General features: G+C 40.8%; 1 protein-coding gene across 1 annotated transcript in view; it reads right to left on the reverse strand.

The window, feature by feature from the left end:
* Positions 1-3413, reverse strand: part of LOC101862573 (chitin synthase chs-2) — a gene marked incomplete in the record, with an annotated part of 89177 nt that extends 85764 nt beyond the window's left edge. The window contains 1 exon segment of the mRNA XM_013081678.2: positions 2744-3413.
* Positions 3414-10609: the final 7196 nt, after the last annotated feature.

Genomic DNA, 10609 nt, shown 5'->3' on the forward strand with positions numbered 1-10609 from the left:
TCTCTCTCTCTCTCTCTCTCTCTCTCTCCCTCTCTCTCTCTCTCTCTCTCTCTCTCTCTCTCGTGAGGTTTTCTTTGAATAATACAAGAATGTAACACGGAATAAAAATCCGTCCACTTGGGTGCATTCCACTGTGAAAAGACAGCGGGTCTTTGCTGCAGACTTGAGTAATCTACGGTAGACAGGAGACCCAAGCTGCAGCATAAAACTTGATTACATTACTCTGACACAAAGTCCGTATCAGGAAAACTGATGCTCATCTCAAATCCAACCTCCTGGCGCCATGCAGGGCAATATAATACGCGGCATAGGGTTGAAATCAGGCACTCGTCGAAATAACGACTACTGGAAAAAAAAGCATTTTTATTGTTTGTTGCTAGTTTTAAAATTTTTATGGACATTTTGTCTTTGGATTAACACATTAAATTTGCAGTTTCCAAAGACACTCAAGCTTTGGATGTCACCAAATTTTAAGGCCATTTTCCGGCTATTTCAACCTCTGACACCAAGTGACCCCCACCTCCTTCAATTGCAAATGTATGGACTTCTTTTAATGATAGGTGGCTATTTTTTCATAAAATGAAAGACACGTAATATAGTCTTTAGGAATAATGTACAAATAACTCCGTATGCCCTAAATTTAACGAGCGCTTGATTCCACCGTGTTGTGGCACAAATTAAAATGTTATGGTCTTTGCTCGGCGCATTATCAGATTACATCAAAACGTTCTTTTGTGAAGGTTAGTGTTGTTTAGAATTCGGTATTTTTTTTTAATGGGAAAACTGCTTTCCACATCTATTAATTAATATTTTAATAGATGTTTGTCATCGGCACAAAAACGATTATTTAGTGCTCAGGAAAAAGTAAGAAGGACAAACAGAAGCATCAGAGGTGATGAAAAAAGTATAATCTACCATTGAGGTTCTTCAACCACTTAACTGTATGTATAATATTAGATTAAATTAGATGCTAAGCTTACTAAAAATCTTAGAGATAATATTAGCACATAGAATGTGTTCTTGTTGTTCGAAAATGAACAAGGCGTAAATGGAGTGAAGCACATGTCGCAAAGTACACCATTAAGTTGTTTGTTTTCGAATAATTTTTATTTTGCTGAGTTTTCTTTTTTGTTTTTTTTGTTGATGGGGTTATTTACTCGTGCGTTTCTTGTTTGAGAGTATGACTTGGAAAAAATGGGGAGGAGTGGGATGAAGGAGTGCTGGCTTTGAAAAGGAAGAAACTTGGCTCACCTCTACGGCATGTTTTTCTCACACACATACAGCAACTGAAGTTGTAGCTTTTTTACCGATGTGAGTGGATGGAAAAAATGAGCTGAAATTCTTCCTCAGAGACAATTTCTAAGTAAGTTCTTGTGTATGATGTGCGTGCATACAAAGCAAACTGATTTTCTACGTTTGGTATAGAACGGTTCAGGTTTAACGCTTTTTCCGATACCGTGAAGTTATTGGTGGGGGGAGGTAGAACTTCTGAATTCAACGGTCACCTCCGATAAGGCTTTTAAGTGAATGGCAAGTCTTGGCAACTCCCCAAACCACATGAATTCATGAATACCCAGCTGGAGATTCGAATCAGTATTAATAGCATGGTATTCGGCTACGATACCAGCTTGATATCACGGCACCCTTTTGATTGTATGATTTCACAAGGTTTAGTTTCTGCATAATGAAAGGGAATTGGCACCCTGACTTTTTGCGGACCACCATCTCTCCCCCCTCCTCCACACACACTTATATTTCCCCTCTTTTTCTTTTAGAAACTGTGTGTTTAAGTTACGGTGCGGTAGTGTTGCGAGGTGATATCTAGGCATTACTTAATCATCCGTAGTGGTATTGTTAATGTAGATGTCTGTCTGTCTCCATTGACACAATCTTAATCATTTAGGAGGCTGTCAGTGCCAATCCGGGCAGAGAGGGATACACCATCCCAGCAGAAAGACTGAGATACTCAATGAAAAGTTTCCCCCACTTGGGAATCGAACAAAGGCCATCTGCGTATGACAGCGAAGAACCTAACAATAATGACCGCGAAGAACCTAACAATTACACCAGAGACACTGTTTTCATAGTAGTGGCCTTTTTTCATGGAGCACCTCCATTCTTTTGAGTGTCAAGATAACGCATCCGTCATTCCCGTCCTCTCGTAGACGTGGGTATTCAGTCAAGAGAAAATAAAATTGTACTTGCACTATAATAAACACAACATACAATATTTAATTGTGAGTAAAATGCTGTGCAAATGACGGAGTGAAGATTGATACGGTGATAGAGTTTGATTGTAACGTGTTCGTAAGTATGTTGGTCCACATCGTCAACATATAGATCTAGATCATCAAAGAGGTGAGCTGCTTCGACCTGCCTCAGGGACTGTAAGAGGCAAAGTCACAGACAGAGGGAGATACAGGACAAATTAATCCCCCCCCCCCCCACGCTGGAATCAAACTCCCATCTTTTGCGTACAACGGCGAACTGCCTATAGATCTAGATCTAGCAATAAAGCTACAGCAGAACAAAACAAAACAAAAAGAGGGGGAGAGAGTGGGATGGGGTGTGCTCTCTGTAGACACAGAGCCATCAACTGTTCAGCAAACAACCTAGTGCTTTCTTTGAATGCACGACGAAAGTGGTACGGATAAACATCAAAAGTAGTCTACAGTCTTTAAGAGATTTTAAAAAGTATGATTACGCTCAGCAAACACATAAAGAGGTTTCTGACGTCACCTACCTGCTTCTTGTTCGGCCCAACGTTGGAAGATTTGCAAATCTCAGGTACAGACGAGCAGCCTCTCTCTCCCTCTCACTTTTTCTCCTTCCCTGTTTGTCTGTCAGTAAATTCTGTTCACACCTTTATTTGCTCAAGGATTAAAATTGAAACCACTAGTAGCCTCACACCGAAACCCAATGTGGGTTTTTTTACGTTTTTATATTTCGTTTTCCCCTTTAATTTGGCTTTTGACGCGTTTGCTAAAGAAAGAATGATGTCTTTTCCGAAACAAAACTATCTTCACCTCTCTGCAAACGACACATTACTCGAAAGCCAAGAAGGTGAAACGCTAGTCTCTTGGCCTGAACGCATCTGAATACAGCTAATGGCTTAGTTGAGGAATGCGATTTTGTTTTACTTTGTCATTTTGTCAGTTACAACATGCCCGCGGAGCTCTGCACAACTATAATGTTTTGAGAGAGAGAGAGAGAGAGAGAAAGAAAAAAAATACTCGTATATTTACTACTTGCTTTTTGGCCCTTCTTTTGTTTTTTCACGAACGTTTTTTTTTTCCTTTTTGGTCTAATAAGTGCAGTTAATTCCTTTGCAAACCGTTCTTTGGTGTCCGTTTTGCGGATCCAGACTACCAGGAAGGCGATTTTATAGTATTCCGTGGAGAATTATGGGCCTCGTTGTCGCCTCCGCGCACAATGGGGTCACGATATACCTCGCGAGGAGGCGGGTAGATTCCTGTGTGACGTCACATACCCAGGAAATGACTTTCGTACAGTACACGGATACCCTTATCTGGTTTGAGAGTCTCTCAGTGATCCGTACACCCACGGTGGACACGGGTAGGGGAAGAGAGGGAAGAGTAAAGGCGGGACTAGGTCAGGGAAGGACGGGAGGGGCAGAAAGAGAGAAAGAGAGAGAGAGAGAGAGAGAGAGAGAGAGAGAGAGAGAGAGAGAGAGAGAGAGAGAGATTAATTGCAGAGACAGAGACCGAGAAACAGAGAGAGACAGAGAGAGAGAGAGAGAGAGACAGAGAGACAGAGAGACAGAGAGACAGAGAGACAGAGACTAAGAAGCAGAGAGAGAGAGAGAGATATATATATATAAAGAGAGGGACAGAGAGAGAGAGAGACGCACACACATACACTCACACACACACACACACACGCACACACACACACGCGCACACACGCACACACACACACACACACACACACACACACACACATACACACATATGCAGATCGAAGAAGGAGCGAGAGGGGGATGAAAAGGAGACTTATCAATATGGGAAGGCGGTATGATTGAGAGGTCCACAGTAAAAAGAAACAAATAGGTTGGAAGGGGGTGAGGGATGAGTGTAATACGATGAAAAAATAATAAATCTTTGAATTGTTTCAAATATGGTAAACAAAAAGGCCTTCACGGTTATGGCTAAAATATGCGGGTGCATAAACCTCGAGGACAGATTTATGTATATATTATGTATGTGTATATTTATATATATATGTATATTATATATATATACATATGTATATATATATAATATATAAATATGCATATGTATGTATTATATGTATATATATATATATATATATATATATATATATATATATATATATATATATATATATATGTGTGTGTGTGTGTGTGTAAGTACATATATATACATATATATGTGTGTGTATATATATATATATATATATATATATATATATATATATATATATATTTATGTTTAACTATATATGTATATATATTGCGTATGAAATATTGCTATAGACTTGTTATGATTCATAGCAGATCGTGACCTTATGCCAGTTCAGTTCATATTTCGCAGAGCAGAGTCAGTCACCGTGACCACTTATCGTGACAGCCTGTACTGTTTTGTTCGTCATTGCAGACGGGTAGCTCTAAGCCTTTACCGTCCCTAAGTGTTACTATACTTTTATATCCTAATTTGAGAAGTTTAAGGTTCCCATACTGGCAGAGTGTCTTTGCTGCTGTAAGCCCAAAAATATCGCCTTTGTTTTTTTGTTCGTATTTGTGACTAAGTTTCTTCTGTAAAGGGTGAAACGTTTAAACAAAGTACGAAAATCAATCATGTATTTTGACTTTTATCATTTTACCTCAAACATAGGCCCGAGGTCAGTTTTTCTCTTCTGGCAAGCAGTGCATTTAGCTTACACTTGGCGAGTAAGCAATTTTAGAGTAGACTTTTTATTCGCCAATTTAAGCGAACAAGTACATAGTACACGTTCTCCCATTCATGCTTTGACTAACAAGAAAATGTTGAAATCTTATCTTCCCGGCGGATGTTAGTCTAAAGTCACGCCGACCAACCTACACAAACTTATTATCTTCTCGCTCTGAATACGCTGTACAGTTCCACAGTAGATGACGAAGTTTTCGGGTGGATTTCCAACGTTATATCCGGATCTGAGGGTGCCAGGCCGGGAAAAAATATTAATTTATATGATTCGTCAGTCGGGAGTGGTGAGTGGACACAAGGTGACCGCAGAAAGAAAGATGCCCTTCCCACATGACTGACTGAAGCTATAGGGTAGACGTTTAGTTTAGTTTTAATAAGTTTTTTACCGCACTTGCATTTACAATAAGGCCATATAAGTACCGAATATTAGAGGTGGTACAAGAGAGTAAAAAGGGAGGGGAGATAAAGATGATAAACTGTTGACAGGAATGAAGGAGCAAGCTACACCACTGCACATGCCGACCGAACAGAGAACATTAATATAAATTTTGAAAGCCTATGGTACAGCCAAGCACAAATAAAAGATGCTTATGTCAGGTTTATAATTAGGGTAAAGCTTACAAATCGTAAAAGTGTTTTTTCGGATGAGAGACGCCATAGTTCTTTTACTCAGCTCTGACCTCCTTTGAATTATTTGGATTATGTTTGTGAGTTGTTGTTAGTTTTTTTTACCTTTTGATTTACATCTCTTCTAAAATGTCCGAGATGCCGCGGATACGTTCTTTTTTGTGATGCTAAAGACTGAGGTTCCCAAGAGTAAAAAAAAAGTGAGTCTTGTCGGCATACACTAAAAAATATCTTAACCCTTATACTTATAGTAATGTTTCTATTCGGTGTCTTTGGAGTTGTATTTGTTATCATAGGTATTCAACTCTTAAAAGCTTCAACTTTTTCTTTTCAAATAGATGAAGTAAAATGTCTGCAAAAGACGTTGGTGTTGTAGTTAAGAAGGCGTATCACTGTACATGTATCTAAGGACACTGATTATCCTGGATTTTAACATTATTCCGATTTTTTTTTACGCGCGAAATAAACAACAACATGATAAGTAAGTCCAAACTAGAGTAGAAGAAGAAATTAAGTTTGCTGTTTTTAATTAAAGTGTTTTGTACGTCCTCATAGACAGAATTTAGATAATTTAAGAGGCAGTCATCCTGTCCTGCCCACCAGGGTCAACCAGGGCTGAGGGAGGGGGGGGGGTGCATCTTCTAGAACAACGACTGAGACACTCCATAAAAATAAATGTTCTCCGCCCTAGGGATTAGAGGAAGATATTGTTTTAACCAAAATATCAAACAATGTAAAGGTATGTCATATCACGTGGCAACTGGCGACCTAGTCGTCCAGGCAAGATGTGAACATGCAAACTGCACGTTCAAAATTGGATTCCTGGCTCTCTCTGATATAACATCGTATCATTAGACTTGCTTTTAGTTTTATTAAAAGTTTAAAGGCACTTACAGCACATTATAGGTCATATAAGTGTCTAGGACTAGAGGTGTTATAATTTAGGAGAGTTACATACAAAAAAAAGAAGCAGGAGAGATAAGGATGATAGATGTTTGATGGACCAGCCTGGGCGAACTACACCCGAGAGCTCAGCTACATCCCACCTTTGGACCTGTCTTATTTTTCTCTATTTATTATCTAGCTACATTGTTGTGGCCAGCAATGTCATGGGTTTTTCTTTTATATCGGTTGCATTTTGTTATAATATTGTACAGTATGTTACATTTCTGTAACCTTTGCACGTTTTAAAATAAAACACATTTCACACGCTATTGTGCGGGCATCTTTGGTGAAGCGGTTACTTGCTTCGTCGCCGCACGCAGGAGACTCGAGTTCAACATCCGAGTGAGGAGAAGTTTATCGGATCTTTTTGCCTTGGTTGATCTTGACAGGCACAGTCAAAGTCTGTGCACAGCAAACTGTATTCTCTAAACCCCTGAAAACGGGATAGGCCCACCAGGACCAGGTATCCCCCCTCCCTACACACACACACACACACACACACACACACACGCACACACACACACACACACACACACACACACACACACCACCACCACACCACATCACACCACATCACACTTACGAGCCCTTATTATTTTATTTTTTAAAAGTCATTACCGGGAATCAAGCTCAGACAACTGGAGCCATGAACAAGACATGGAAGATATGAGTTATGCACGCAGAACATAATTAGGGTTTTAGTACCAATTTTGCGAAATGCGTGCCTAATAGACTCATCAGGTAGCGTTATCTGTATTACTACCACCAACACTGCCTCTCTTTTTAAACGTATTGGTTATTTTTTTGTCTCCATTTATTTTGTGTCTCTCCTTTTTTTTTTATAGACGACGCTTTACTTTGAAGCATATTTCTTCTCACAGTTACAAACTCGGGAACTGGACAAGGGATAATAATAAGAAGAATAAGAATAAGAATAAGAATAAGAATAAGAATAAGAATAATACTGATGATGATGATGATTTTTTGTTTTGTTTCCTTGATGGGCCTGACGGACTTCACGAAGAAATCTTCGAGCGAGAGCGAGGCTCTTTTTCGGCTCCATTGTCAATAATATGCTTAGCGGCACCTCCACTCGTCCAAATAACTCCATTCGAATTGCCATTGTTCCTGGACATTCAAACATATGTTGGACATCCTCCTTTTCATGGCCGCATCTTCGGCAACATGGGCTGAGCTCTTCATTTACAAAGTTCTTATACCATCATAAACTCCAATGATGGTCCGACCGCAGTCTCGCTAGCTCAACCTGGTCCCAGCTACATGTGATAGACTTTTGTTCCCGCTAATAGGAGTACCCAGAATACACATCTTCCAGGTGCTGGTACTTAGTTCTACATGGTGGGTCTCTGATTTCCCTCTTGATCATTGGAAAGACTCCTCTGTATGTCATTGGTCGTCTGTCTCCTTCGATCTCTCTAGCTTCATTAGCAGCTTGGTCTGCTGCCTCATTTCCTTCTATTCCAACATGGCTTGGAATCTACTGGACTTTTATTGTGACTCTGGCTTCACTGAACTTGCTGCACAAATCATTCATGCCCGAGCTGTTGCCCAGAAGTCCCTTGCAGAGGGACTGACTGTCAGTCAAGATCAGCACATTGGTCCTACTGTGGCAATTGTCAGCAATCAATTGTGCAGCAAGCATCATTGCCTGGCATTCCTCGTCATAAGATGATGAAAGGAATGCACCTTTAGTTTTAATACTTTCTGTTCGTGGTGGTTCATCATTCATTATCACCACTGCTGCTGCTCCACCTTCGCGGTATCCTGCGACTGCCGATCCATCGGTGAAAATTGTCACATCCGCACCAACCTCTTTGATCACATCATCAGCTGCTTCACGCGCCTTTACAGGATCACCACCTTTTCCTTTTACTCCTCTCAGTTCTATCCGAATTTCGATTTCGCCATTGGTCTCCCATTGACAAGCTCTCACCAGACTGATCGGCCATCGATTCTCTGCTTCAGGGGGGAGGTGGTCTGCAAGATCGGTGCCCATCCGAAACCAACTTTTCCTGCGGTTTTTAGGCTTGACTGCTTGATCAAGGGCTTTCTTTCTAGGATGGTTGTCCGATAATCTTAGCCATCTCTACAGACTTGATACATGTTCTTTTTGTATAGGTGGTGTAGTGCTCAGTTCTGGTCTTCTGTTGGTATTGTTTTCAGCTGACCTGATACAAGTCGGAGGGCTTTGTTTTGTATTCTGTCCAGGGCCTTTGCACTAGTCTCACTCAGCTAAGGCTGCCACGCTGGGGCAGCATAATCCATCTTGCTTTTCACAAACATCTGATATACATGTACTTTCTTGAGCGACTCCTTACCCCAGCCCCATTTTGAGTTGCTGACAGCACCGATAACCTTCATTTTAGAGGTTGCATTTTTGGACACTTCCTCGATGTGCTTGTTGAAGGTTAGCTGTCTATCCAGGTAGACGCCCAGCAGACGTGGAGTGGGGTTGAATGGCATCTTTTTCCCTTCGATCTGAATTATTGGTTGCCACGTTGCCTCCTTCACCCATGTTGAGAAAAATCACACTTCACTCTTGGTTGCATTCAAGATAAGCTTCCATTCATTGCTCCATTTCACAACAATGTCCACAATCAACTGTGTCGCTTCATTTGCCTTTTCTCTCTTTGCCTGACTGGCCAGTATTGTGCAGTCCTCAGCAAACATTGAGTAGATCAGCTTGGCGGAGGTTAGTTGTTGTGGGTCAGGGTTTGGGAGGGATTCTGCCAGGTTGTTTATGAAGAATATAAACAGCAGCGGTGATAGTACAGCTCCTTGGCGAAGCCCTTGCTTGAAAGTCTGGCTTGATGATGATGATGATGATGATGATGATGATGATGATGATGATGATGATGATGATGATGATGATGATGATGATGATGATGATGATAATAATAATAATAAAAGCTCGTCCTTCAATGTCTGACAAAGGCAAAAAGTTTTCCCAAAGAAGTAGAAGAGTTGGAAGTATTTAAAGGGCAAGATGACTCGTGGCTTCTAATGTGGCCGATGAGACCAATTCTGACATGGCAAAGCTTGCCACATTTTGGACATTCAAAAGCTCCGCTTCCACTTGTGGATATGCGCAGTTTGCGGGCTACTCTCTTGGCTTCAGCATTTCTTTTTCGTGAAGCCTCAATATGATTTACTACCGACTGTGATTGCTGCTCTCCAGCTCGGTCTGTCAGGAGCCAGGCTCTCCCATTTCGAAGTATTTGTGATGAAGGCCTGTAAAAGCATTTTCAGGGTGTCTTTGTTGCGCTTTTTGGGGCACCAACTTTACGCTTCCCTGAGGACAGCTCAGAATAGAATACTGCCTTCGGGATTTTGAAATCAGGCATTCTTACGACATAGCCAGCCCATCGAAGTTGAATCCTTTTGAGCTTAGTAAACAGACTCTCGGCATTTGCCCATTTGAGAAATTCGGATTCCGGTATTTTATCCTGCCGTTTGATACCAAGAATTTTCCTGAGGCATTTCATATAGAAACGATTAAGCTTCTTGGCATGGCTCTGGTACACTGTCCAGGTCTCAGCACCATACAACAAGGTTAGAAGGACCACTGCATTGTAGACTACTAACTTTGTCTCTGTGCGAAAGGCACAGCTGTCCCAAACCCTTGCTGTGTGTCTTCCAAAGCTTGCACTAGCTTTCTTCATTCGCAAAGTTATTTCTGCCTTGATGTGGGCATTTGAAGATAACGTACTGCCAAGATGTTTAAAGCAGTCAACATTGTTCAGTGTTGCTATTTGTATTTTGATTTTTAGGAGGAAGCCTTGTGTATCACATTGGTAAAGTTCTCAAATGCATTACAGTTTTGCATGCTGGGTTCTTCATGAGCAAACAATGCACAAACATCGGCAAATAGAAGTTCACAGATATGCAACATACTAATTTTTGTTTTGCAAAGGCTACAGGATTGGAGAATGTGGATATTCTTAAATAAGCGAGCACTTTGTCTACGGAAACACATATTCATAAACTGTTCTTGGAAAGAAAGAAAAAGGCAATTAAAAGAAAGAAAGGGACTAGTGTCTATGGTCTCCCCTCGCTCATGAAGACCAAAA

This window comes from Aplysia californica, unplaced genomic scaffold, assembly GCF_000002075.1.
Source record: "Aplysia californica isolate F4 #8 unplaced genomic scaffold, AplCal3.0 scaffold00141, whole genome shotgun sequence".
NCBI classification, from domain to species: domain Eukaryota; kingdom Metazoa; phylum Mollusca; class Gastropoda; order Aplysiida; family Aplysiidae; genus Aplysia; species Aplysia californica.